We start from the raw sequence: 26,476 nt of genomic DNA on the forward strand, positions 1-26,476 counted from the left end.
AGATACTTACATACCCCTGCAGGGACCTGGGCTTGGCTCCCTGCCTCCTCCTCCTCCTGGGCCTCCTCCAATTGCGGTTCCTCAGGACCTGGGGAAAGGATTCATGGTGGGTTGGGAAAAGGGAATTTTCAAGGCTTGAGGAAGTGGAGAGTGGCAAATATGAAATTTCTTGGCCCTCCTCCTGGGCCTTCTACAAGGCCTCATCCAAGGGCTCCTTCCTAGCACCTTGATGTTGGTGGCGCAGGCAGCGATGATGGAGGCGTTCTGTTGGAATAAATATGACACATTATTTATAAAGGGTACCTCGGTCTCCCACATACATAGAGCGGTGGTAGTCATTGCAGAGACAGCCACAAACCCGACACCACTTACCCCAACATGGATTACACAAATTTCTCAACCCCGACAGACCTCTAAATCTGACTGTTAAAAAGCTGAACTTTATCCAATGTGATGAATGAAGATGCCGGGACGCCTAAATGACGTCACTTTCAAGGGCGACGGTAGTATTTCTGGTGTTAAAGGGGTAATGCCTGGAGACATCGCCTGTACAATGTGTTTTAGTAACACTTCTACATTGTACAGGCGGCGCCTCCTGCCATTATCCCTTTAACTCCAGAAATACTACTGTCGCCCTTGAAAGCGATGTCATTTAGGTGTCCTGGCATCTTCATTTGTCGCATTGGATAAGATTTAACGCTCTGTCAGGGTTCAGAAGTTTGGGTAATCCATGTCTGGTTATGAGGTTTCGGGTTTGTGGTAGCCGCATTACCGTACCCAAGCCGCATAGAGACATACATATAATATTAGGATACAATGTGAAATATCCATTACCACACATGGACCATCATTGGCCAAATAAACACACCTCTACACCACATTCATATGAACTTGACCTTGGAGGTTTATATTAATCACATAGTGAATCAGAAACATCACTATTACGAAGCAGGCCTTGTACTTTGTCCAGTGAAGGTTATTACAAGCCATTATAGCTTTGTAATGGCCCAGATATAACAGTAATCTTATCTTGGGAAAAAAAATTCTGAACTTACGCCTACACCAAGACAAGATGCTAATATTTCCCCATCCGAGAGGAGGGGTACTGTCAGGCGCCGTCCTCACACTTTCATTTTGTGACGGGGACAACTGCCTGTCTCCACTGTGCATCATCTCCCATTGCCTAGCAACGGGATGCTTCCTCTTCTTCCCAATGCTTTCTGGGCGCATGTGCAGGAGGAGTCATCTCCCATTGCCTAGCAACGGGATGCTTCCTCTTCTGCCCAACGCTCGCCGGGCGCATGCGCACTAGGAGTCATGTCCCATTGCTAGACAACGGGACGTTCCCCGGCTTGCTTGTTGGTGGTCAGCTACATTCTGACCACCGAGTTACCTGCTGCCCAATCAGGGCTGATATATTAATATATATAGAAGGCTCTGGTGCCACTAGGGTGCCAGAGTATTGGATCAATTCCTGCTCCAGCGTTCACCCTTGTTGTTCCTGCCTCCTGTTAGTGGTGCTGGCTTCTGACCAAGCTAGCTCTTTGATTTACCCCTTTTAGATCACGATTTGGCTCTCTTCTGCTCATTCTGGTTTGACTTCTGACTTGCCCTAACAATTCACTGGATCACTCCTGTGTACTTCTTTGACTGGCTGGTTTTGACTTGGATTGTTTGAACACTCCTGTCCACACCCGTCACTGCGCTGGTGACTGTCAGAGAAAACCACGACCTGTACACCCTTTTCAGCTAAGTCCATACTCCCTTGTGAGGATTCATGTTGAATACCGGGGGTGCGTTAGACTCGGCGCCTCCAGGATCAGTTCTGCTAATACCAGCCAGTGGCAACTTCCAAATAGTTATCCGTGGCACAATTGCAGGAGAATGCACCTGCAAACCCTATATAACAGCTGGAGAGACCATCCTTCAACCCTACCATTTTGTGATCACATCCTTTGTGTGATACAGGCTTTGTGTGAACAATCAATCAGTTCTTTCCATCTGCCTTCCATGCTAATCTATTGGTGAGTACAAGAACATATGTGGTACAATGTATAGGCCATGAAATGCTTTTTATGAATTACTTTTTTTTTTTCCCTGTTTAGAATTATGGCTGTGTCCAGTCTCTCATTAACTGAGGAATGCTGTGTTTGGTCATCACTACCGTCCGTGAGTTAGACTTGACGCTCAGCAAGTGCAAACCTTACGTCTGAAAAACAGCGTACTTCTATGAGCTTGAATCGTAAGTATCTACAGTTAAACTCCTTTACTGTACATTGACTATGTGCATCCGCCCTGTACCCTCCTTGTTCCACCCCTGAAATCATAAGCTGTCGTAAGAGTCCTTTGCGCTCGTAGATAAATTGGATGCTGCTGTGTTTTCTGGCGTAATGTCCGGTTCTGGGCACGCGAAGAGCGATTTTACGCAAAATATGCAACATATCGGCATTCACACTCCTTAATTAATCAGGCGCTGGGTCTTTTAAGTAAAATGAACAATTGCAAAATAATTTAAAAAGCTGCACAGATGTAGTTGTGTGTATTGTGTATCATCTATATGCAGAAAAGTTTCTGTAGTTTGTGTCTTTTTCATTTAAATCCAAAAGCATTTCAAAAAGAAAAACATAAATTGCAGTTGGAAACATTCTCAATGAGAGCTAAAGGTTGTGAAAAATGATTAAAGACAACACAATTATTTATTTTTCTGTAACAAGAATATGTGCACATTTGACACAGTTAATTTTGAAAAATTAGTGTTTTCTACTATGCTGATAGATATGACAATGATTAAAGTATCAAAATATGTCTTTCATAAAATACATTCCATCTATTCAAGTATTTATCAATGTTGTTGTAAAGGACAAAATAACGGTGCCATTTCAGTTGCCGCCTTTGTAGCAGAATGACTAGGCACACTCATCAAGTGTTGGACAATAGTTTTTTACTGTTCAGGTGCACTTTATTCAATAAAGCGCATTTATAAGCACAAAATTATCAGTGTAATTAAAAAAAAAAAAACTAAGGTCCTGAGTCATTAAGGAGAGTAAAGCATAAAAAAGGAGTAAATTTGTACCTGTGCAAAACCATGTTACATTGGAGGGGGAGGTAAATTTGATATAAAATATAGTTGAGATAGGGCATGTCCTAAAAGTCAGTGTATAAATAAAGCTATCAAGTATTTGTGTGCTACATGAAAAAACAGCCAGTATTTAACTTAAGAGCAAAATAATAAACTAATTTGCACCCCTTGCATTGTAACATAGTTTGTCCCAGAGAACATTTACTTCTTTTTTGCCTTACTTTCCTTAATGACTCAGGCCTTATAATGTACTAATTGGGCCTGATTCATTAAGACATGCATACTGAGCATAACGTGCGTTTGTTTTAAACTTTGGTCTGCATATGTCCTAATTCAACAAGGAGCAGATCTGAAGATACGTTGCTTGATGAATACGGTCGTAAAGACACTTCCGTGATGTGAAAACTGACGTGCTCATCACTGCGTCTTCCTTTGCCTCGATAGCTTGTTCACTGGCACACGTACGTTTGAGTACTCTATGCATATGTATTGCAAGCCATGGGAAATCCCCATGTTAGAAATAAGACCAGTGACGCTTAAGAGCTCACTTAGCTGCAGAGCTCTTAGGAGCTAGTTTAGCGCGTCACACAAGTGGGAAACCAGCAATAAATATGGTAAATGAGGGTTTTGCAGTGGTATTTTAATTTCAATAAAAATGTTTACACTGTGTATGTGTTTTTTTTTTTTTTTTCTTTGATGCACTACAGGTTACATCAGGCCCTGGGTGTCAGGGCACGCAGGCACTTGTGGTTACCCAAGTACCAGCATGACCTGGCAGCCATGGGTATGTTGGTGCTTGTAGTACTGCAAGCACCAGCATGCACAGACACTTATTGACAGCCTGGCATGCTGGGAACTATAGTAAACCATGGGAAAAAATGCTTTTTTACCATTACATCTTTTTTTATTACTCCACACCCACCATGTGAAGAGCCCTAATGCTTTTAGCCCATGTGGCCGGCCTAGGGCTGGTTTGGCATTATTTCTAGGGGACCCTAGGCTGCAGGTTTCCCTGCTATAGTGTCACCATTCCCGGCTGACAAACCCTAGTGCTTGTAATAGTAAAGTCAGGGGAACCCCATTCTTTGTACCCCCCCATGTTGCTAGTACCATGGGGCGCGGGCATGTCTTTTTTAAAAAAAGTTTTTATTTTAACGTTAATACACCATACTTACCTACTTTTAAAACATCCAGGTTATCCCGAAGGGGGGGTCATATGGTAAAGGCAGCAGGGGTCGTGGTGACCCCGCCCCCTGCTATAAAATGCCAAATTTTACGTCTGTGTGTGTGTGTGTGTGTGTGTGTGTGTGTGTGTGTGTTTAGAACATAAGGTCCATTGGGGTTGGAGCTTACAGTGTAAATACCCCACCATACACACACACTAGGGTCAATTTTTGTCAGAAGCCAAAAAATGTTCTTTTTGGACTTTGTGGGAGGAAACTCGAGTACCCTGAGTAAATCCACGCACACAAAAGGAAAGTCCACACATATAGGGCCAATTTTAGGAATTAAACTCACCCATTACATCAGTGATGTGAGGCAGCAGTGTTAACCACTGTGCTACCATGCTGCTACTAATAATAATATAACTTGGTTCAGAAATGCCTTTGTGCACTGTACATCTCCATAGAAATCAATGAAAATCAATGTATACATAGGCAGTGTTAAACACAATAAAACATAAACTATTAAAACAACCATAACACTTAATCTACTTAGCAAGTTGGATGACAGAGCAGGGATAGGGCAAGGTTCAGTATGTTCTACTTTATTTGTTTTTTTATCATTATTAGCCTTTCTTTATAAGGCGCCACAAGGTGTCTGCAGCACCTTTTTGCAGCACCTTTTGCAGCACACATTACAAATAATAAGATCGCACTAGATATAACAGAACAGTACAATAAACGAGTAACACCATAACTCCTAAAGCTATCAGCACAGCTAGTAGTTTCCAGCTACAGAAAGGCTGGAAGGGGAAGAGGGTGCAGGGTATATTCGGCACAAGCTGAAAACCAAAAGTGTGGGCACAGCGAAAGAGGTACATAGATAAGCAGGAGTAGAGTCAAGGGGCAGAAAGTCCAAGGAGAAGGTGGGCAGAATAGCTGGAGCAAAAGTTATAGGTAGTAAAACAGGAGGTAAAAGGGTCATGCTCGTAAGAGTTTACAACCTAAAGGGAAAGGCAGACAGACAGTAGACACAGCAGTGAGACAGTGAAGGGGATTTGCTGGAAGAGGTACGAGTGGAAGAGATGGAGAATGAGAGGGTGACAGGGCCGGACTGGCCATCTGGCACTTCTGGCAAATGCCAGAAGGGCCGATGGCTATATGGGCCGGCCCGACTCCCCCTGTCTTCTTGGTGGCTGGTGGTGGCTGGAGGAACCAGCCACCTCTGCTGCGCGCTCCCCAGCTCCCTCCCCCGTTATGCTGTGCAGCCAGTTACACTGGTGAGTTTCCTGTCTTTTTTAATTTGTTTTTTTTTTTTACTGAAGACGGGGGAGGGGGGGGGGGGGGTCGCGGGGGTGCCGCGATTTTCGGGGGGGGGGGGGGGGGTCGTGGGGGTGCCGCGATTTTCGGGGGGGGGGGGTGCCCGCGATTTTCAGGGGGGGGGGTTTGCGGGGGTGCCGCGATTTTCGGGCGGAGGTGCCTGCGATTTTCAGGTGGTGAGAGCCAGGGAGTGCTGGGAAAGGGAGTGAGAGCCAGGGAGTGCTGGGAAAGGGAGTGAGAGCCAGGGAGTGCTGGGAAAGGGAGTGAGAGCCAGGGAGTGCTGGGAAAGGGGGTGAGAGCTAGGGGGTGCTTGGAGAGGGGGTGAGAGAGCCGGAGGGGGTGCTGGGAAAGGGGATGAGAGCCAGGGGGTGCTGGGAGAGGGGGTGAGAGAGCCGAAGGGGGTGCTGGGAAAGGAGGTGAGAGAGCCGAAGGGGGTGCTGGGAAAGGGGGTGAGAGAGCCGAAGGGGTTGCTGGGAAAGGGGGTGAGAGAGCCGAAGGGGGTGCTGGGAAAGGGGGTGAGAGAGCCGAAGGGGGTGCTGGGAAAGGGGGTGAGAGAGCGGAAGGGGGTGCTGGGAAAGGGGTTGAGAGCCAGGGGGTGCTGGGAGAGGGGGTGAGAGAGCCGAAGGGGGTGCTGGGAGAGGGGGTGAGAGAGCCGAAGGGGGTGCTGGGAAAGGGGGTGAGAGAGCGGAAGGGGGTGCTGGGAAAGGGGTTGAGAGCCAGGGGGTGCTGGGAGAGGGGGTGAGAGAGCCGAAGGGGGTGCTGGGAGAGGGGGTGAGAGAGCCGAAGGGGGTGCTGGGAGAGGGGGTGAGAGAGCCAGGGGGTGAGAGCCGAAGGGGGTGAGAGAGCGGAAGGGGGTGCTGGGAGAGGGGGTGAGAGAGCCAGGGGGTGCTGGGAGAGGGGGTGTGAGAGCCGAAGGGGGTGAGAGAGCGGAAGGGGGTGCTGGGAAAGGGGGTGAGAGAGCTGAAGGGGGTGCTGGGAGAGGGGGTGAGAGAGCCAGGGGGTGCTGGGAGAGGGGGTGTGAGAGCCGAAGGGGGTGAGAGAGCGGAAGGGGGTGCTGGGAAAGGGGGTGAGAGAGCTGAAGGGGGTGCTGGGAGAGGGGGTGAGAGAGCTGAAGGGGGTGCTGGGAGAGGGGGTGAGAGAGCGGAAGGGGGTGCTGGGAAAAAGGGTGAGAGCCAGGGGGTGCTGGGAGAGGGGGTGAGAGAGCCGAAGGGGTGCTGGGAAAGGAGGTGAGAGAGCCGAAGGGGGTGAGAGAGCCAGGGTGGTAGGGGGTGCAGGAAGAGGAGTGAGAGAGCCGGGGGGTAGAGGGTGCAGGAAGACGTGTGAGAGAGCCAGGGGAGTAGGTGGTACAGGAAGATGTGTGAGAGCCAGCGGAGAAGGTGGTGCAGGGGGTTAAGTGAGAGGGACAAAGGAGAAGATGGTGCAGGGGCATAGGTAAAAGAAAGTGTAAAGAGAGAGACATCTTAAGAATGGGAATGTCAGGGATGCAGCCATCATAAAACACAAGTAGTAATGAAGAATGGAAATGCACAGAGGGGACAAGTGTTAAAAAAAATAAAAAAATCAAGCCTTCATACTCCATTCACTTATATTTTCTATACCCCCACTCCTAAATTTCTGCTTCGACCACTGCCCTCTATTCCTGCTCCCGACTGCCTGTGTGAGCTGACAGCTGCTGATCCCTCCTCGCCCAGCGCGCCCACTAGGAGAACAGAACACAGGATGCCATAATCAGGTAAGTTCATATATTTTCTCGTGTGCAATATGTTTTTAACCATCCTTTCTTGAACTGGGGACACTACAGCGTATCCAATAATGTTTAACACTATGTATTGCTCATTATTGCGCTGTAATGTTTTTTGCATATTTATCTGTACAGAGATTTTTAATTAAGAGGAAAAAACATTGCTTGTCATAAATTTTATCTGTAATTGTGTCAATATATCTATTTTTGTTTGCATTGTAAATGATGTATTAAGCTGCTCTTGGGACTCACACTCAGTATCTGATATGCTGTAGCAATTTTTATTTGTGAATGAGTTTTTATCTGAGCTTTACTAATGATTTGGGGGCACTACTATGCCATAATATGATTTGTGGGCACTTCTGCATGACCAAATATGAATTGAGGGTAATACTATGTGGCATAATATGAACTGGGCACACTACGGTGTGGCATCATATGAACTTCTGCCAAAGGCAAGTCTTTCATTGTTGAATATGATGGGAGCCTAAAGAAGTTGCTGTATCGGGGCCCAAAATTCCTCTTGTCAGCCCTGCCTGTGAGTCAAGGGGGTAGACGCCTCCAGGTAAATAATCTAAATGTTTCCTATCTAATCAAACTGATGGATCACATCCAATTATTTCTCACCCACCTCCTCTATCCCCCTTAATTTATATACTGTGTTATTTAAAATGAATAGAAAAGACGCATATCCAATTACTGTAGTAAAACAAAAATATTTTTCTCTGTCATTTTGCTGTAGATGGAAATACTTTTAATGCGGCCGTGTGGATTCAACTGATCATTCAATAGTTATGTTTTTTTTAGATATATGTTAGTTTTATTTCATGTGGAATGATTCATGAAAATTCTGCCATTACTATTTAATTGAGGGAAAAGGGTACCTGTTACCTATGTGTGTAAGTACTTTGTTCGTTGTTGCTATTTTGTGGGAGATTTGAAAAAAGCAAAACATTGTTTCCTACAGTGGCGTCTGTATAATTGGTGGTATTGCTGTAGTATGGGGGGGTGTGCTGATGGCAGTGTTGTAGTGTGTTTGGTGCTAGTATTGCTAATAAGTAGGAGAGGGTATTGCTATAATGTGGGGGTGATGCCGGTTGCTGTAATGTGGGGGGTGATGCCGGTTGCTGTAATGTGGGGAGTGATGCCGGTTGATGTAATGTGGGGGGTGATGCCAGTTGCTGTAATGTGGGGGTAATGCTGGACGCTGTAATGTGGGGGGTGATGCTGGTTGCTGTAATGTGGGGGGTGATGCCGGTTGCTGTAATGTGTGAGGTGATGCCGGTTGCTGTAATGTGGGGATGATTGATGTAGTATGAGTGTGTGTGGGGGGTTATTTATTGCTGTAATTTGGGTACTAATAATGTATTGTCATGGTGTTTATTGATGTAATTGGGGTGCTAATAATGTAATGTTGAGGGTCATTAGGAGAAATAAATACCCCCCCCCCCCCACACACACACACTCATACTACATCATGTTGTACTGCGCCAGCATCAGTGTGCAACAATATAGTGCATGGAGCCCACAACACGTGGGCCTGTGTGCTTTAAATGCCAGGGCTGATTTTTAGTCCCAGTCCGGCCCTGGAGGGTGAGGTAATCTGGTGAAATGGCTAAGTAGATAGCTATAAGCCTTTAAATATAGGTGGTTTTCAATACTGTTTGAAGCTGCACAGACTAGGGGATAGTCTGATAGAACGGGGGAGATCGTTCCAGTGGAGGGGGGCAAGCTAGGAGAAATCTTAGATTCAGGAGTGAGATGTGGGCACATCTCCATAGAGATCATTGATGGTCAGTGATTAGCAATGAGGGCTTCTGTCTCCCCTGGTCAGCTGTCAAAAATGGAACAGGAATATTGTGAAAATTATTGATTTGTGGAAACATGTTACATTGTACTGTTCCTTTTATTGGGTGCTCAATGTAAATTACAGTATTTGAAAACTATAATAATATTTTTTAGAATCTATGTTGGTACCAACATAGAGTTTACAAACTAATAACTTTACTGGCAAGCAGGGGAATCTATCATTTGGTACTAGACCCAAACCAACTTCCTATTGGGAACGTGTAAATTCGGTCTGTTTCGTGTAAGATCTTTGGGGCTCTCTGTTGGATATAGCGCTAAAATACACTCAGAATAATACTGGTAGTGTATATGAAGAAATTGAAAGCCAGGCAGTAATGTTAAGAAACAGGTTACATATTTTATATAAAGTATACTGTATACTGTAAAACAACAGTAAGAAACCGTAGTAATTAGAGTGCAAAATAAACACTATCTTTCAAAAGGTGTTGGGGATTACACAAAGGAAAACTACAGCATTCAGAACCCCATTTTCACTAAATTGTCTGTAGATCAGGTTTAATGTTTCAAAGGCTAAGACTTTGCATGGTATCCAGTGTCTTAGGATTCACGTGGAAAAGTGTAATTTGTGATGTGCAGTGCTGGTATTTGCTTTGAACACGGAATATTTATCTTTAAATTATAAATTCATCAGCTCCACCAGCAGCACCCAAAGTCTACAAAATGTAATTAAGTGTATCAATGGGAAGAAGGAACAGATTTATTTAACTTGGATAATATAATTACCAGGATGTTTAGTATTCACAATTATTCCAGCTGTCTTTCTGTTTGGTTGATTAGCCGCCAACATTTTACGCAGAGAACAGTTGTAAGCAAGATTTAGGTGACCCAACATGACTTCTTCAGAACTGCAACCAGGCATAGTTTTAGGGTCCTTGTTGGAACCACTCATTCATGTTATTAGATATTTTTAAGCAGACAGACAATCAAAAGGTGGAGCTGCACATAAATGGTTGTGTTTGATGTGTATGTTTATGCACTCAAGTATGTGTGATTTGTGTGTTTCTCATTTAAATACAAAAGCTTTTTAAACATACAATTGAAAATTATAGATTGGAACATCCTCTATTATACTCAAACAATCTATACAATGATTAAAGACAAGTCAATTATTTCTGTTTTAGAATGAGAACATGACCACATTGAACCTATTGTCTTGCTGCAATTGTCAAAATTAGTGGTTTTTATTATGCCAACAGATATAAGTGATGATGCTTTTTTTTATAACGTATACCACTCGTATAGACATGTTAAGGAAACAAAGGTGTAGTTTCAATTGCCACCTTGGCATTGAATAGCACACACTCTGGGCCTGATTGTCCAATAGGCTGACTAGGCTGCAGCCTAGGGCGCAAAACTTTTAGGGGGGTTGCAAAATTGTGACAGGGCAAAATATAACTTGAAATTAATTAAAAAAAAAATAAGGGAATAGCTATTCTCCAAAGTAAAAAGAATACCAGAAAAATAAGTAAGGTTTTAGTAAGGTTTTAATCTTGACATAATCCCATGATAAAGGCTGAAGACAATGAGTCCTCCTTGGGCGGGCACTTGAGGATAAGTGAGTAGGAGAGACAACTATGAAGGAAGCCAGGTTGTAAATTATGGACAAGTTTGCTTTACCTACCACGTATTGCGCTGGCGTGGAAGGCAATGGGGGCGCTATGAGCATATTAGCCTAGGACCTTGATCAGTTGATCAGACCTTGCACACATTTGAATTGGGTTGAACAATACTTTCAGTGGGGTGTGTTCTTCATCATTCAGGTTCACGTCATTAAAACAAGCACATTTAAAATCACACAAATACCACTATAATATAACAATATACATAAATAATATCTACTAATTATGTTCAAATCAGACTAGCGCAGTGCAACAAATATGAAAAAGAGAAAAAAATAGTAAACACTTTGTGGTGAACTATACAAACTTGAGGGGCCCCTCTGACTAACTATAACTAGAGATGAGCGGGCTCGGATATCTGAAATCCGAGCCCACCCGAACATTGCCGATCCGAGTCGGATCCGAGACAGATCCGGGTATTGGCGCCAAATTCAAAAATGAAACTGAGGCTCTGACTCATAATCCCGTTGTCGGATCTCGCGATACTCGGATCCTATAAATTCCCCGCTAGTCGCCGCCATCTTCACTCGGGCATTGATCAGGGTAGAGGGAGGGTGTGTTAGGTGGTCCTCTGTCCTGGTAGATCTCGTGCTGTGCTGTTTAGTTCTGTGCTGTGCTGTTTAGTTCTGTGCTGTGCTGTTTAGTTCTGTGCTGTGCTGTGCTGTGCTGTGTTCTGCAGTATCAGTCCAGTGGTGCTGTGTGCTGTGCTCTGTCCTTCTGAGGTCAGTGGTGCTGCTGGGTCCAGTGCTGTGTCCTGTTCAGTCCAGTGGTGCTGTGTCCTGTGCTCTGTGCTTCTAAGGGCATAGTTATTTCCCCAATATTCCCCTGTGTTTAAAAAAAAAAAAAAAGTTATTTAAAAAAATACAAAAAACTAATTTAATTTTTTTTAATTACCACAAAATTTGCACAACCAATCCTGCAGTATAAGCCCATTGGTACTGCAATATTACCAAGTTCACACATTCAGCAGTAAAAGTCCAGTGGTACTGCAATATTACAAAGTTTACACATTCTGCAGTATCAGTCCAGTGGTGCTGTGTCCTGTGCTCTGTCCTGCTGAGTTCCGTAGTGCTGCTGGGTCCTGTGCCGTGTCCTGTTCAGTCCAGTGGTGCTGTGTCCTGTGCTCTGTGCTTCTAAGGGCATAGTTATTTCCCCATTATTCCCAAGTTTTTAAAAAATAAAAAAAAAGTAAAAAAAAATAAAAAATTAAAAAAAAAAAAAATATATAATAATTATTATAACCAAATTTGCAAAACCAATACAGCAGTATAAGTCCATTGGTACTGCAATATTACCAAGTTCACACATTCTGCAGTATCAGTCCAGTGGTGCTGTGTCCTGTGCTCTGTCCTGCTGAGTTCCGTAGTGCTGCTGGGTCCTGTGCCGTGTCCTGTTCAGTCCAGTGGTGCTGTGTCCTGTGCTCTGTGCTTCTAAGGGCATAGTTATTTCCCCATTATTCCCAAGTTTTTAAAAAATAAAAAAAAAGTAAAAAAAAATAAAAAATTTAAAAAAAAATAAAAAATATAATAATTATAACCAAATTTGCAAAACCAATCCAGCAGTATAAGTCCATTGGTACTGCAATATTACAAAGTTCACACATTCTGCAGTATCAGTCCAGTGGTGCTGTGTCCTGTGCTCTGTCCTGCTGAGTTCCGTAGTGCTGCTGGGTCCTGTGCCGTGTCCTGTTCAGTCCAGTGGTGCTGTGTCCTGTGCTCTGTGCTTCTAAGGGCATAGTTATTTCCCCATTATTCCCAAGTTTTTAAAAAATAAAAAAAAAGTAAAAAAAAAAAAAAAATTTAAAAAAAAAATAATATATATAATAATTATAACCAAATTTGCAAAACCAATCCAGCAGTATAAGTCCATTGGTACTGCAATATTACAAAGTTCACACATTCTGCAGTATCAGTCCAGTGGTGCTGTGTCCTGTGCTCTGTCCTGCTGAGTTCCGTAGTGCTGCTGGGTCCTGTGCCGTGTCCTGTTCAGTCCAGTGGTGCTGTGTCCTGTGCTCTGTGCTTCTAAGGGCATAGTTATTTCCCCATTATTCCCAAGTTTTTAAAAAATAAAAAAAAAGTAAAAAAAAATAAAAAATTAAAAAAAAAAAAAATATATAATAATTATTATAACCAAATTTGCAAAACCAATACAGCAGTATAAGTCCATTGGTACTGCAATATTACCAAGTTCACACATTCTGCAGTATCTTGTGCTACATATAATGGAGACCAAAAATTTGGAGGATAAAGTAGGGAAAGATCAAGACCCACTTCCTCCTAATGCTGAAGCTGCTGCCACTAGTCATGACATAGACGATGAAATGCCATCAACGTCGTCTTCCAAGCCCGATGCCCAATCTCGTAGTACCGGGCATGTAAAATCCAAAAAGCCCAAGTTAAGAAAAAGTAGCAAAAAGAGAAACTTAAAATCATCTGAGGAGAAACGTAAAGTTGCCAATATGCCATTTACGACACGGAGTGGCAAGGAACGGCTTAGGCCCTGGCCCGTGTTCATGACTAGTGGTTCAGCTTCACCCACGGATCTTAGCCCTCCTCCTCCTCCCCCCCCCTACAAAAAATTGAAGAGAGTTATGCTGTCAGCAACAAAACAGCAAACAACTCTGCCTTCTAAAGAGAAATTATCACAAATCCACAAGGCGAGTCCAAGGGTGTTGGTGGTTGTCAAGCCTGACCTTCCCATCACTGTACGGGAAGAGGTGGCTCGGGAAGAGGCTATTGATGATGTAGCTGGCGCTGTGGAGGAACTTGATGATGAGGATGGTGATGTGGTTATTGTAAATGAGGCACCAGGGGGGGAAACAGCTGATGTCCATGGGATGAAAAAGCCCATCGTCATGCCTGGTCAGAAGACCAAAAAATGCACCTCTTCGGTCTGGAGTTATTTTTTTTTTTTTTTTAAATTCTTTATTTGTTAGAAAGAGGAAATATAGTAGTACATAATACCAATTATACAGTGTGTGTAAGCATAACGTTACAAATGATATAACGACACAGTGTCAATCTATTGGTAATTATAATAAAGCAAACAAATAAACTCACTGTTTCCTCTTTTTTTTTTTTTTTTTTTTTTATAAATCTAAATGAACAAGCTTTGACAAAGGTAGAGAAGGGGAATAGGGGGTAAGACAAAGACTGGACAAGGGATAAAACAAAGGTAATAAAGGTAAGGAACAGGAAGAGGGGGAGAGTGTGAGAAGCTCTTCAGACTATTTTCAATTACTTCTGCAGGGAATGCTAGTAGCTGAGAAAACATGTCATTACCTTATATGGAATTTGGAATTCAAGGAAGCAGTTTTTAGATGTGAGACCCTCCATCAACCAGGGTGGGAGTGTAAGAGAGAGTCTTAAATTCTTCTGTTTCCTTAAACTCCAACCATCTAAACCATATGGCTGTGTAATCTGAATATTTGTCGTTCACAGAGAAAATAATATCGTCCATTGACATATAGAACTCCACTCTGGTGAACCAATCCTTGACTGAAGGGGGAGCACGGGATCTCCAGTGCGTTGGAATAACCGCTCTAGCTGCATTGTTTAAGTGTTTTAAAAGTGATTTCTTATATGTTGATGAAGGAATTTTAGACAGAGATAAGAGCCAGAAACCCGGATCTTTGGGAACCTCGTAACCCACGATGATCTTAGATAGCCTGATTACTTCCTCCCAAAAGGGAGCAATACGAGGACATTCCCACCATATGTGTACCAATGATCCAAAGGCCCCATTACATCTCCAGCATAGTGAGGACATCTGAGGGTGGAATTTATGTAGTGTGGAAGGGCATCTATACCATCTTGTTAGAAGTTTATATTGAGTTTCCACAACTGAGGCACTCAAGGAACAACCATGGGTATTTTGGTAAATCTTAGGCCACGAGGTTTGCGTTATATAAGGTGCTAAATCTCGCTCCCAGGGACCTGTGTAGGATGGAGCCACTTGAAATATATCGTTCATTAGAATTTTGTAGATCCCTGAAATGGTATGAGAGGGTGCATCTCTGGACAGACACAAAGCCTCAAAAGGAGAAGGCTCCCTAGTCAAAGATCTGCAACCTCCCACTGACTTGACATAGTGCGCTACCTGCAAATATCTCCAGTACTCATTTGAAGGTAATGAGTATGTAGACTGGAGTTCCTGGAAGGAACAAAGTTTCCCATTGACCACCAGCTGGCCGAGGCCAAGAATCCCAGCTTCAGACCATCTAACAAATGAGATTCTAGACAAGCCAGGAGGAAAATCTGGGTTATACAGGATAGGAGTCAAAGGGGAGGGGAAGGCCGCCACGCTACTCCAAGTGCGAAGTCTATTCCAAACCAACAAGGTGGGTCCAACCGTAGGGTGATTAATCCTAGGAATCTTAGACAACCAGGGTAAAGCACTCAGGTAATTTCCACTACTACTACCCTCTAATTCTACCCATTGCTTAGCATCACCCCCTCTGGTCCACTCCAGAATTCTACTCAAGTAAACTGCCTGGAGATAACTTTGAAACATGGGCAACTGAACGCCCCCTTGGTGCTTTCTTCTGTATAAGATAGAATGTTTGAATCTAGGTTTCCTCCCTCCCCAGACAAATTTACTGACCAGTCTCTGGAGATCATCAATAAATTTCTTCGGGACCTTAATTGGTAGAGCCTGCATAATATATAATACTTTGGGTAATATGTTCATTTTTACGATACTCATTCTACCAAACCAAGAAAACTTTGGAAGAGACCATGAATCTAGTTCTCTTTTAATTTTGGACAATAACGGGGAGTAGTTCAATCGGAATAGATGTTCATTATTTTTTGCAATGGAAACTCCTAGGTAGCGTATGTGTGATGTTTGCCATTTAAAAGGGAATGCTCCCTTAAGACCTGCAATCATTTGTTCTGGAGCGGAAATATTAAGTGCATTTGACTTGGAATAGTTAATTTTAAAGTTAGAAAGATGGCCAAATCTTAAGAATTCTGACATCAAATTAGGGAGAGAAATAACTGGGTTGGTGACTATTGCCAGCAAATCATCAGCAAATAGAGCTAAACGATATTCTTTTTTCCCTATCTGCAGACCCGAAATGTCTGGATTACATCTAATCGCCCTCGCCAGAGCCTCCATGCATAAAACAAAGATTAGAGGTGATAATGGACAACCCTGACGAGTTCCATTAGAAATTGAAAAGGAATCAGATAACATACCGTTTATTCTGACTTTAGCTGTGGGAGAATTGTATAAAGCTAGAATTCTGTTTAGACATGAGGAGCCCATTCCCATATGTTCTAGAATCCCCCTCATGAAACACCAGTCCACCCTGTCGAATGCTTTTTCGGCATCTGTTGACAAGAGGACTGTGGGGACCGAGGAGATGGAGACTGAGTGTATAAGATCAATTAATTTGGTTGTGTTATCTCTCGCCTCCCTTCCAGGAATAAATCCCACTTGGTCATTGGAAATTAAATTTGGCAGAAGTGTTTTTAGCCGATTAGAGATTAATTTGGCAAACAATTTGATATCTATATTTAATAGAGAAATCGGACGATAGCTAGGGCACAAGGCGGGATCTTTCCCTTCCTTGGGGATGACTGTGATGTGAGCTTCTAATGACTGGGGTGAAAAACCATTTACACTTGAAACATCATTAAGAGCATTTAAGAGGATGGGGCCAAGTTTTCCCACGAACGCTTTGTAGTAGGAAATCGAAAAGCCATCTGGGCCAGGGCTTTTCCCTAGAGGAGAGGATTTAATGGCCTCCAAGAGTTCCGCAAGCGTGAAAGGCGAATCTAGCATATCCCTCATTTCTTTTGAGATCTTGGGGAAACTAATATCTTTCAAATATTTATTTATCTCTTCTACCCTAGATTCCTCATTATTTCCCAAGTGTGCGGAACGAATGTTATATAGATGGGAATAATATTCCCGGAAGGCTCTCGCTATAGTTTTGTCAGTATGCTTCAGGATTCCCTTAGTGTTCTGGATCGAATGAATATAAGTAAGGGATCTTTGGGCTCGTAAAGCTCTTGCCAGTAGACGTCCCGGTTTATCACCCCATTGGAAGTATTTATTCCTACATTTTCTCCAGGCTAATTTCATCCAGTCATTTAACAATTTATTTAAAGTTGATCGTTTATTTTGTAGCTCCGCTAAAGTCTCAGGAGAGAGGGACTTCTTATGTTTAGTCTCCAATTTTTTAATGTCTAAGAGGAGAGCATCCCTGACCTCCGCCTTATGTTTTTTAAGAAAAGTACCTAGTTGTATGCATTTACCCCGGATGAAGCATTTATGAGCCTCCCACACCACCAATTTAGAGGTCTCGCCGTTATCATTTATAGAGATAAATTCATCAAGAGAGGACTCTAATTGGGCTTTACAATAATTATCTTGTAAAAGTAATTCGTTAAACTTCCACATCCATTGTCTGGGAGGGGGAACAGACATGTTGATCGTCATATAGACTGGAGCATGATCAGAGTCCGTCACTTGCCCTATCCAAGAGTCATCAACCCAGTCGAGAGATTTATGATTGATAAAAAGATAATCAATCCGAGAGTATGATGCATGGGGGTGAGAGAAAAAGGTATAATCCCTATCGGAGGGGTGGAGGATACGCCAAGCATCAGCCAGCTGGTGGTCATGAAACTCCCTTCTAACCCTACGAGCATCCTTCAGGGACATGCTAGGTGCACCAGTAGACGAGTCTATCTGGGGAGTCAAAGCCCAGTTCAAATCACCTCCCAACACCACTACTCCTGGAGTTATTTTTATCCAAATCCAGACAACCAATGTATGGCCATATGTAGCTTATGTAAAGCTCAAATAAGCAGGGGTAAGGATCTTGCCCACCTAGGAACATCCTCCCTTATACGTCACCTGAATAACCTTCATAGTTCAGTGGTTAGTTCAGGAACTGGGGCTAGGACCCTCATCGGTACAGGGACACCTAAATCCCGTGGTCCAGTTGGATACACACCAGCAACACCCTCCTCGTCAACTTCCTCCACAATCTCCATCAGATTCAGTCCTGCAGCCCAAGTCAGCAGCCAGACTGAGTCCTCCTCAATATGGGATTCATCCGAGGAATCCTGCAGCGGTACGCCTACTACTGCCACTGCTGCTGTTGCTGCTGTTAGTCGGTCATCTTCCCAGAGGGGAAGTCGTAAGACCGCTAAGTCTTTCACAAAACAATTGACCGTCCAACAGTCGTTTGCCATGACCACAAAATACGATAGTAGTCACCCTATTGCAAAGCGTATAACTGCGGCTGTAACTGCAATGTTGGTGTTAGACATGCGCCCGGTGTCCGCCATCAGTGGAGTGGGATTTAGAGGGTTGATGGAGGTATTGTGTCCCCGGTACCAAATCCCGTCGAGATTCCACTTCACTAGGCAGGCGATACCAAAAATGTACAGAGAAGTACGATCAAGTGTCCTCAGTGCTCTAAAAAATGCGGTTGTACCCACTGTCCACTTAACCACGGACATGTGGACAAGTGGTTCTGGGCAAACGAAGGACTATATGACTGTGACAGCCCACTGGGTAGATGCATCCCCTTCCGCAGCAACAGCAACAGCTGCATCAGTAGCAGCAACTACAAAATGGCGGCTCGTGCAAAGGCAGGCAACATTGTGCATTACAGGCTTTAATAAGAGGCACAACGCTGACAACATATTAGAGAAAATGAGGGAAATTATCTCCCAGTGGCTTACCCCACTTAGACTCTCATGGGGATTTGTGGTGTCAGACAATGCCAGTAACATTGTGCGGGCATTAAATATGGGCAATTTCCAGCACGTCCCATGTTTTGCCCACACCATTAATTTGGTGGTGCAGCATTACCTCAAGAGTGACAGGGGTGTGCAGGAGATGCTTGCGGTGGCGCGCAAAATTGCTGGACACTTTCGGCATTCAGCCAGTGCCTACCGCAGACTAGAGGCACATCAAAAAAGCATGAACCTGCCCTGCCATCACCTCAAACAAGAGGTTGTGACGCGCTGGAACTCCACCCTCTATATGCTGCAGAGGATGGAGGAGCAGCAAAAGGCCATTCAGGCCTACACAGCCACCTACGACATAGGCAAAGGAGTGGGGATGCGCCTCAGTCAAGCGCAGTGGAGACTGATTTCCGTGTTGTGCAAGGTTCTGCAGCCATTTGAACTTGCCACACGAGAAGTCAGTTCCGACACTGCCAGCTTGAGTCAGGTCATTCCCCTGATCAGGCTGTTGCAGAAGCAGCTGGAGAAAGTGAGGGAGGAGCTGGTAAGCCATTGCGATTACAGCAAGCATGTAGCTCTTGTGGATGTAGCCCTTCGTACGCTTTGCCAGGATCCGAGGGTGGTCACTCTTTTAAAGTCAGAGGAATACATTCTGGCCACCGTGCTCGATCCTCGGTTTAAAGCGTATGTTGTGTCTCTGTTTCCGGCGGACACAAGTATACAGCGGTGCAAAGACCTGCTGGTCAGGAGATTGTCCTCTGAAGAGGACCGTGACATGCCAACAGCTCCACCCTCATTTTCTTCCACATCTATGGCTGCGAGGAAAAAGCTCAGTTTTCCCAAAAGAGGCGCTGGCGGGGATGCTGATAACATCTGGTCCGGACTGAAGGACCTGCCAACCATTGCAGACATGTCTACTGTCGCTGCATTGGATGCTGTCACAATAGAAAAAATTGTGGATGATTACTTTGCTGACACCATCCAAGTAGACATGTCAGACAGTCCATATTGTTACTGGCAGGAAAAAAAGGCAGTTTGGAAGCCCCTGTACAAACTGGCTCTATTTGACCTGAGTTGTCCCCCCTCCAGTGTGTACTCGGAAAGAGTTTTTAGTGCAGCGGGGAACCTGGTCAGTGAGCGGCGAAGGAGGTTGCTTCCTCATAACGTTGAAAAAATGATGTTTATAAAAATGAATAATCAATTCCTCAATGAAGTACAGCACTGCCCTCCAGATAGTACAGAGGGACCTGTGGTTGTGGAGTCCAGCGGGGACGAATTGATAATGTGTGATGAGGAGGAAGTACACACTGTAGGGGGAGAGGAATCAGAGGTTGAGGATGAGGACGACATCTTGCCTCAGTAGAGCCTGTTTAGTCTGTACAGGGAGAGATGAATAGCTTTTTTGGTGTGGGGGCCCAAACAAACTAATCATTTCAGCCAAAGTTGTTTGGTAGGCCCTGTCGCTGAAATAATTGGTTTGTTAAAGTGTGCATGTCCTATTTCAACAACATAAGGGTGGGTGTGAGGGCCCAAGGACAATTCCATCTTGGACCTTTTTTTTTGCATTATATGACCAATCAACAGTCGTTTGCCATGTTCAAAAAGTAAAACCAAATTTAAAAAAATACAAGAAATTAAACCAAAAGTAAAATGCCGTGTCATAATTTAAAACAAGAGGTATTGACGTGCTCTAAAACTACTGTATTGTTGTTTATATTTTATAAACACTACACTTGAAAGCTTGAGTCTTTCAATAAAAAAGTAACTGTCCATTGCACGACTATGTGCAACAGGGACATTTTTTTGGGTTTACAAAGTCAAACAATAACACTTCGACCCTGTCTGTCTGGGGTCTCTCAATGACGAATTGTCTGTACCATGTTTGGAGGAGGTATTGTGGCCCCGGTATCAAATTGGGTACCGGGGCCACCCCACTATGCAGTCCAGATACTTGTTTGGTGGAATTCAGACCAGTTGAGGGTTTTATTATTATTATATTGTGTGGACCACTCTATCTATACCACACTACAACTCTATATACCACTCTATTTCATACTTTAATTCTATTTCATACTTTAATTCTATTTCATACTTTAATTCTATTACTAATTACCATAAAGAGGAACAAAATAAACAAATTTTACCAAAAGTATAATATGACTTAGACTTACAAACACTACACTTTAAAGATCGTGCCTTTAAATGAAAAAGTCAGTCTTCATTGCACGACTATGTGCAACAGGGACTTTTTTTGGGTTTACAAAGTCAAACAATAACACTTCGACCCTGTCTGTCTGGGGTCTCTCAATGACGAATTGTCTGTACCATGTTTTGAGGAGGTATTGTGGCCCCGGTATCAAATTGGGTACCGGGGCCACCCCACTATGCAGTCCAGATACTTGTTTGGTGGAATTCAGACCAGTTGAGGGTTTTATTATTATTATATTGTGTGGACCACTCTATCTATACCACACTACAACTCTATATACCACTCTATTTCATACTTTAATTCTATTTCATACTTTAATTCTATTTCATACTTTAATTCTATTACTAATTACCATAAAGAGGAACAAAATAAACAAATTTTACCAAAAGTATAATATGACTTAGACTTACAAACACTACACTTTAAAGATCGTGCCTTTAAATGAAAAAGTCAGTCTTCATTGCACGACTATGTGCAACAGGGACATTTTTTTGGGTTTACAAAGTCAAACAATAACACTTCGACCCTGTCTGTCTGGGGTCTCTCAATGACGAATTGTCTGTACCATGTTTGGAGGAGGTATTGTGGCCCCGGTATCAAATTGGATACCGGGGCCACCCCACTATGCAGTCCAGATACTTGTTTGGTGGAATTCTGACACGTGGAGGGTTTTTTAATTATATTGTGGCCTCGGTACAAAATTGTGTACCGGGGCCACCACACTACGCAGTCAAGATAGATAGATGCGTATCATAGATAAACTGATAAAGTACATTCAGTGGTGTGGGGCAAATTGAAAAATATTCAAAATGCACTGACATTATCAAAAACAAGAGGTTGTCACACGCTAAAACTCCAACATGTATATGATGGAGAGGATGGAGGAGCAGCCGTATGTGTAGTGTAATGCAGACCTGTTGAAGGTTTTTTATATATTTTATTGTGGTGCCCAGTGCCCACTCCTCTACGCAGTCCAGGTACATTTATTGGTTCGATTCATAAAAGTTCAGGGTTTTTAATAGATATTGTGGTGACCCACTCCTCTACGCAGTCCAGGTACATTTATTGGTGCGATTCATAAAAGTTCAGGGTTTTTAAGATATTGTGGTGACCCATTCCTCTACGCAGTCCAGGTACATTTATTGGTGCGAATCATAAAAGTTCAGGGTTTTTAATATATCTTGTGGTGACCCACTCCTATACGCAGTCCAGGTACATTTATTGGTGCGATTCATAAAAGTTCAGGGTTTTTAATAGATATTGTGGTGACCCACTCCTCTACGCAGTCCAGGTACATTTATTGGTGCGAATCATAAAAGTTCAGGGTTTTTAATAGATATTGTGGTGACCCACTCCTCTACGCAGTCCAGGTACATTTATTGGTGCGATTCATAAAAGTTCAGGGTTTTTAATAGATATTGTGGTGACCCACTCCTCTACGCAGTCCAGGTACATTTATTGGTGCGATTCATAAAAGTTCAGGGTTCTTAAGATATATTGTGGTGACCCACTCCTCTACGCAGTCCAGGTACATTTATTGGTGCGAATCATAAAAGTTCAGGGTTTTTAATAGATATTGTGGTGACCCACTCCTCTACGCAGTCCAGGTACATTTATTGGTGCGATTCATAAAAGTTCAGGGTTTTTAATAGATATTGTGGTGACCCACTCCTCTACGCAGTCCAGAAAGATACCTTGTTGCAACGTTTTGGACTAATAACTATATTGTGAGGTGTTCAGAATACACTGTAAATTAGTGGAAATGCTTGTTATTGAATGTTATTGAGGTTAATAATAGCCTAGGAGTGAAAATAAGCCCAAAAACTTGATTTTTAAACTTTTTATGTTTTTTTCAAAAAAAATCAGAATCCAAAACCTTAAATCCGAACCGAGACCTTTCGTCAAGTGTTTTGCGAGACAAATCCGAACCCCAAAAATAACGAAAATCCGGATCCAAAACACAAAACACGAGACCTCAAAAGTCGCCGGTGCACATCCCTAACTATAACACACTAAAAAGACTATAAGGAACAATAACATCTGACAGACATGATTGTTTGTATTAAAAGCTTAACAGATCACTCGCATCCAGTTAGCACACAGACACTGAAAGATTCTGTAATAACTCTTCCACACTGATGTCATTTGGAAATTGTTTTTTACTCCAGTCCTCCTTGTCAGGAGCTGCAGGACAATGAAAGTTCCTCATAGTGGAAGGATTGAAAGGAATTACCCAGTACAGCCAGATATGAGTTGTAGTTTATAATCCGTACTTTGTGTGTTCCTCACCTGCTAATTACCAGATGGCTCATCCAGATCTTGCTCCAGCCCATTTTGTCCATTTACTTATCCAAATTTTTTAATTGTAGATTAAGGGTCAAATGAGAAACTAAGTTACAGAACTGTACAGCGTCAACTCTGCTCATGTTCAAACATCTGAAGACGTAGCCGCAAACTCACCAAGAACTGACAACGACATTTAACGCATGGATCCATACCCTCACTAGTGATGTGGTATTTGCTGCCATTGGGAATGGCTTTAGCATTCTTAAAATATTACTCACATGGGCACTTACACCTTATGTTGCACCACACACTCTCTGAACACACTTAACCATCCCATGAGAATACCTTAAAAACCCCCTTGCACTTATTATTCCTCCCCCCAGTCTGCGATCGAAATCATACATGTCCACTCATCCCCAAATGTTTTATAGATTAAATAAATGGCTGTATATTGGAACTATGCAATCCTGTCATCCATCACCAGCTGTGCCTCCACAACTAGCAACATTTCTGGGCTAATGTCTGTATCTGATGTTTCTCCCTAGATGTCGTTGCCATTTGGCCTCTTCTCCTCTGATCCCCTCTGATTCTGCTTACCATGCTGTAGGCATTAGGCACAATCTTTTGTGGCCAAAAAGGAGTTACCATAGCAATACGTGGGTTTCCTCCGGGTGCTCCGGTTTCCCCCCACACTCCAAAAACATACTGGTAGGTTAATTGGCTGCAATCAAATTGACCCTAGTCTCTCCCTCTCTGTCTGTCCGTGTGTGAGTGTGTGTCTATAGTAAGGAATTTAGACTGTAAGCCCCAATTTGGCAGGGACTGATGTGAGTGAATTCTCTGTACAGCGCTGCGGAATTAGTGTCGCTATATAAATAAATGGTAATAATAATAACCCACTTAGTTATCAACTTTTTGCGCTGCAAACCCACAAGTGTATACTTTGGTAGATCACCATTTCTATATAAGCAAATAGCAGGTTTGATATTTGTCAGTTCTGTAATGCTTCAAAATACATTGTGTTAATTAGGGGATCATAGTATTCAGGTATTCTTAACAGTGCAGAGAAGTTCCTTCCAGCTTTGTTTGTAATAGAGAAATCCTTCTGCACCTTGCTGGACTTAACCAGAATTAACCTTTGTTTTCTGCTTAGGGGTATTCTTGCAATTGCAATACATTATATAACTGTAAAATGATTTCCCTAACTTCTATTGACTTTTAGTTTAATTATACTTTGCTACCTGCACGCAATGCACCACTTCCTCATGAGCTCATTAGTCTGATCTTTTCCATGAACATAGGACACGTGCAGTGTCGGACTGGGGCATGAAGGGCCCACCGGGGAATGCAACACAAGGGGCCCACCAAAGGGGGTGTGGTCAGCCATCATAGAGGCGGGACCAGACACTAGAGGGGGAGTGGTCAGTTCACAAAGGACAGCTAACACCTTAGTGCAGTATATAAAGAAAGCAGTGTGTGTATAAAGAATACAGTCTTGGCCTGCCCCTTAGATTGGGCAGAACAGTCACCAAAAATCACGATTGTCCCACTAGACCAGGATTGGCTAACCTGTGGCACTCCAGGTGTTGTGAAACTACAAGCCCCAGCATGCTTTGCCAATACATAGCAGCTTATTGCTGGGACTTATAGTTTCACAACACCTGGAGTACCACAGGTTAGCCAAGCCTGCACTAGACTCAGAACATTTGACAGACTGACCTACCTGTTGTTGTCACTTTTACCACCTGTGGCTGCTGGTTTCTTTAGTTGCGGCTTGTCTGGATCTTGTAATGTTGAGGGCCCTATTTGGAAAAAATAATGGGTACATTTAGAAACGTCAACCATCCCTGCCATTAAATAAACAGCACCCACATTTAATAATTAGGCCTCTCTCAAGCCTCAACATTAAAGTAATAGTGCTCACATTGGATGAATAGATCTATTTCCCTCCAACCAACCCCAACATTAAATTAATAGTATTCCCATTTAATAAATAAACCTATTACCCTCCCTCCAAACAGCCCCAGCAATAAATTATTAGCATTTACGTTTAATACATCCATTTCCCACATATCCTAACATATCCTAACATAACAAATGGAAAAACGATATAGTTGGTTGCTAATATGTTGTTATATAGAAAAAGAGTTCCATTAAAATACTTAACGGCTCTGTTATTATGCATATTGATTTGCTGTATGTGTGGAACCTTTGCTACAACTGCAAATTATTCACTGTAACTTGTTAACAAGTATATGAGAATCTCTGTGTGTTGGAAAGTACTTGCAAATATCCTCATTCCACTGTGTCGAGAGGTTGTCATTTTAAAAGCCGGGACATTGCTTAGTGACTCTACCAGCAATACTTTATACATACAAATCACAGTACATTTGCATAATGTTCCAGTAGGCAGCAGTGACAATGTAATCAATACCACATAGTGAAGAATGTAAACAACTTTTCTTATGAAAGTCAGTTGTATAAAAGAACACATATTATTGCCTTGCTCAAATATAGAACATTATTACAAAGTCTGGGACAGATTATCAGCTCAATTGTAAACCGATTTCCATTTATAGAGCATCCCATGGGTTGTGCTTTTAGATTTGCAGTAACAGCTGTGATTCTGTTTTTCCTCCCACATACCTTGTCTAAATGTACTCTGTGTTTCATTGAGCTATATACACACACACTAACTATATATATATATATAGCACAAACAATATAAACAACTCATTAATACTTACCCAAAAGTTGATAGCTGCAGCCTCTCTGCTGTTCTCCCTTCAGTGGCGTGGGAACATCAGCTGACAGGGTGAGGCGGCGGGTCACATGATCACAGCTGCGATCACATGTGAAAGATGACTGGCTGTCAGTGACAGCCAGTCATCTTTCAATTGCGATTGCAGCTGTGATCGCAATTGAGCAGCAGGGACGCAGCGGGGACGACGTCAGGGGCCTCCAGGTAAGCACCGCCCACTGGTGAAAGGTGGTGTGGCCGTACGGTAGCCGGGCCTACCGGTGGTTTGACCGGTAGTCCGCTGGGCCAATCCGACCCTGGACACGTGTACAAGAACATTGTAGCAGTGATGGATAGAATGGTTGTTTTCTTTCAAGAGATTTATCTGCAGCTCTTTTCAATGCACACACAATTTCTAATGGGAGATTTCTAAAACATTTATATTAAGAAATGCACATTAATGTATACACATACACAGTTTTGAAACTGAATTTGTTTAAAGAATATAATAATTTTACTTAAATATCAATCAATGTAAAAAATCAGTTATCAATTTCACAAAACAAGAAAAGTATCACTGTGTATATGTGTGGATGCATACAAAATAATGTAGATGCAATATAATCAGAATTAGAGCATAAGCCATAATGGAGCCATGTAGGTCAAACTTGACTGTACGATTATCCTAGATCAACAGTGTGCATTTTTTGGGCCATATTACGCTACTTCCCAACATTTCAG

The 26,476-nt window shown here is 42.9% G+C and overlaps 1 long non-coding RNA gene across 1 annotated transcript; it reads right to left on the reverse strand.

Moving 5' to 3' along the window:
- Positions 1-12: 12 nt before the first annotated feature.
- Positions 13-25,784, reverse strand: LOC142160522 (uncharacterized). The gene is made up of 3 exons (XR_012693256.1): positions 25,743-25,784; positions 24,719-24,797; positions 13-264 (listed from the first exon to the last, which is right to left on the reverse strand). It is a non-coding gene; the product is annotated as an uncharacterized LOC142160522 (long non-coding RNA).
- Between the last annotated feature and the right edge of the window lie 692 nt (positions 25,785-26,476).

This window comes from Mixophyes fleayi, chromosome 6 (assembly GCF_038048845.1).
Source record: "Mixophyes fleayi isolate aMixFle1 chromosome 6, aMixFle1.hap1, whole genome shotgun sequence".
Lineage (NCBI taxonomy): Eukaryota > Metazoa > Chordata > Amphibia > Anura > Limnodynastidae > Mixophyes > Mixophyes fleayi.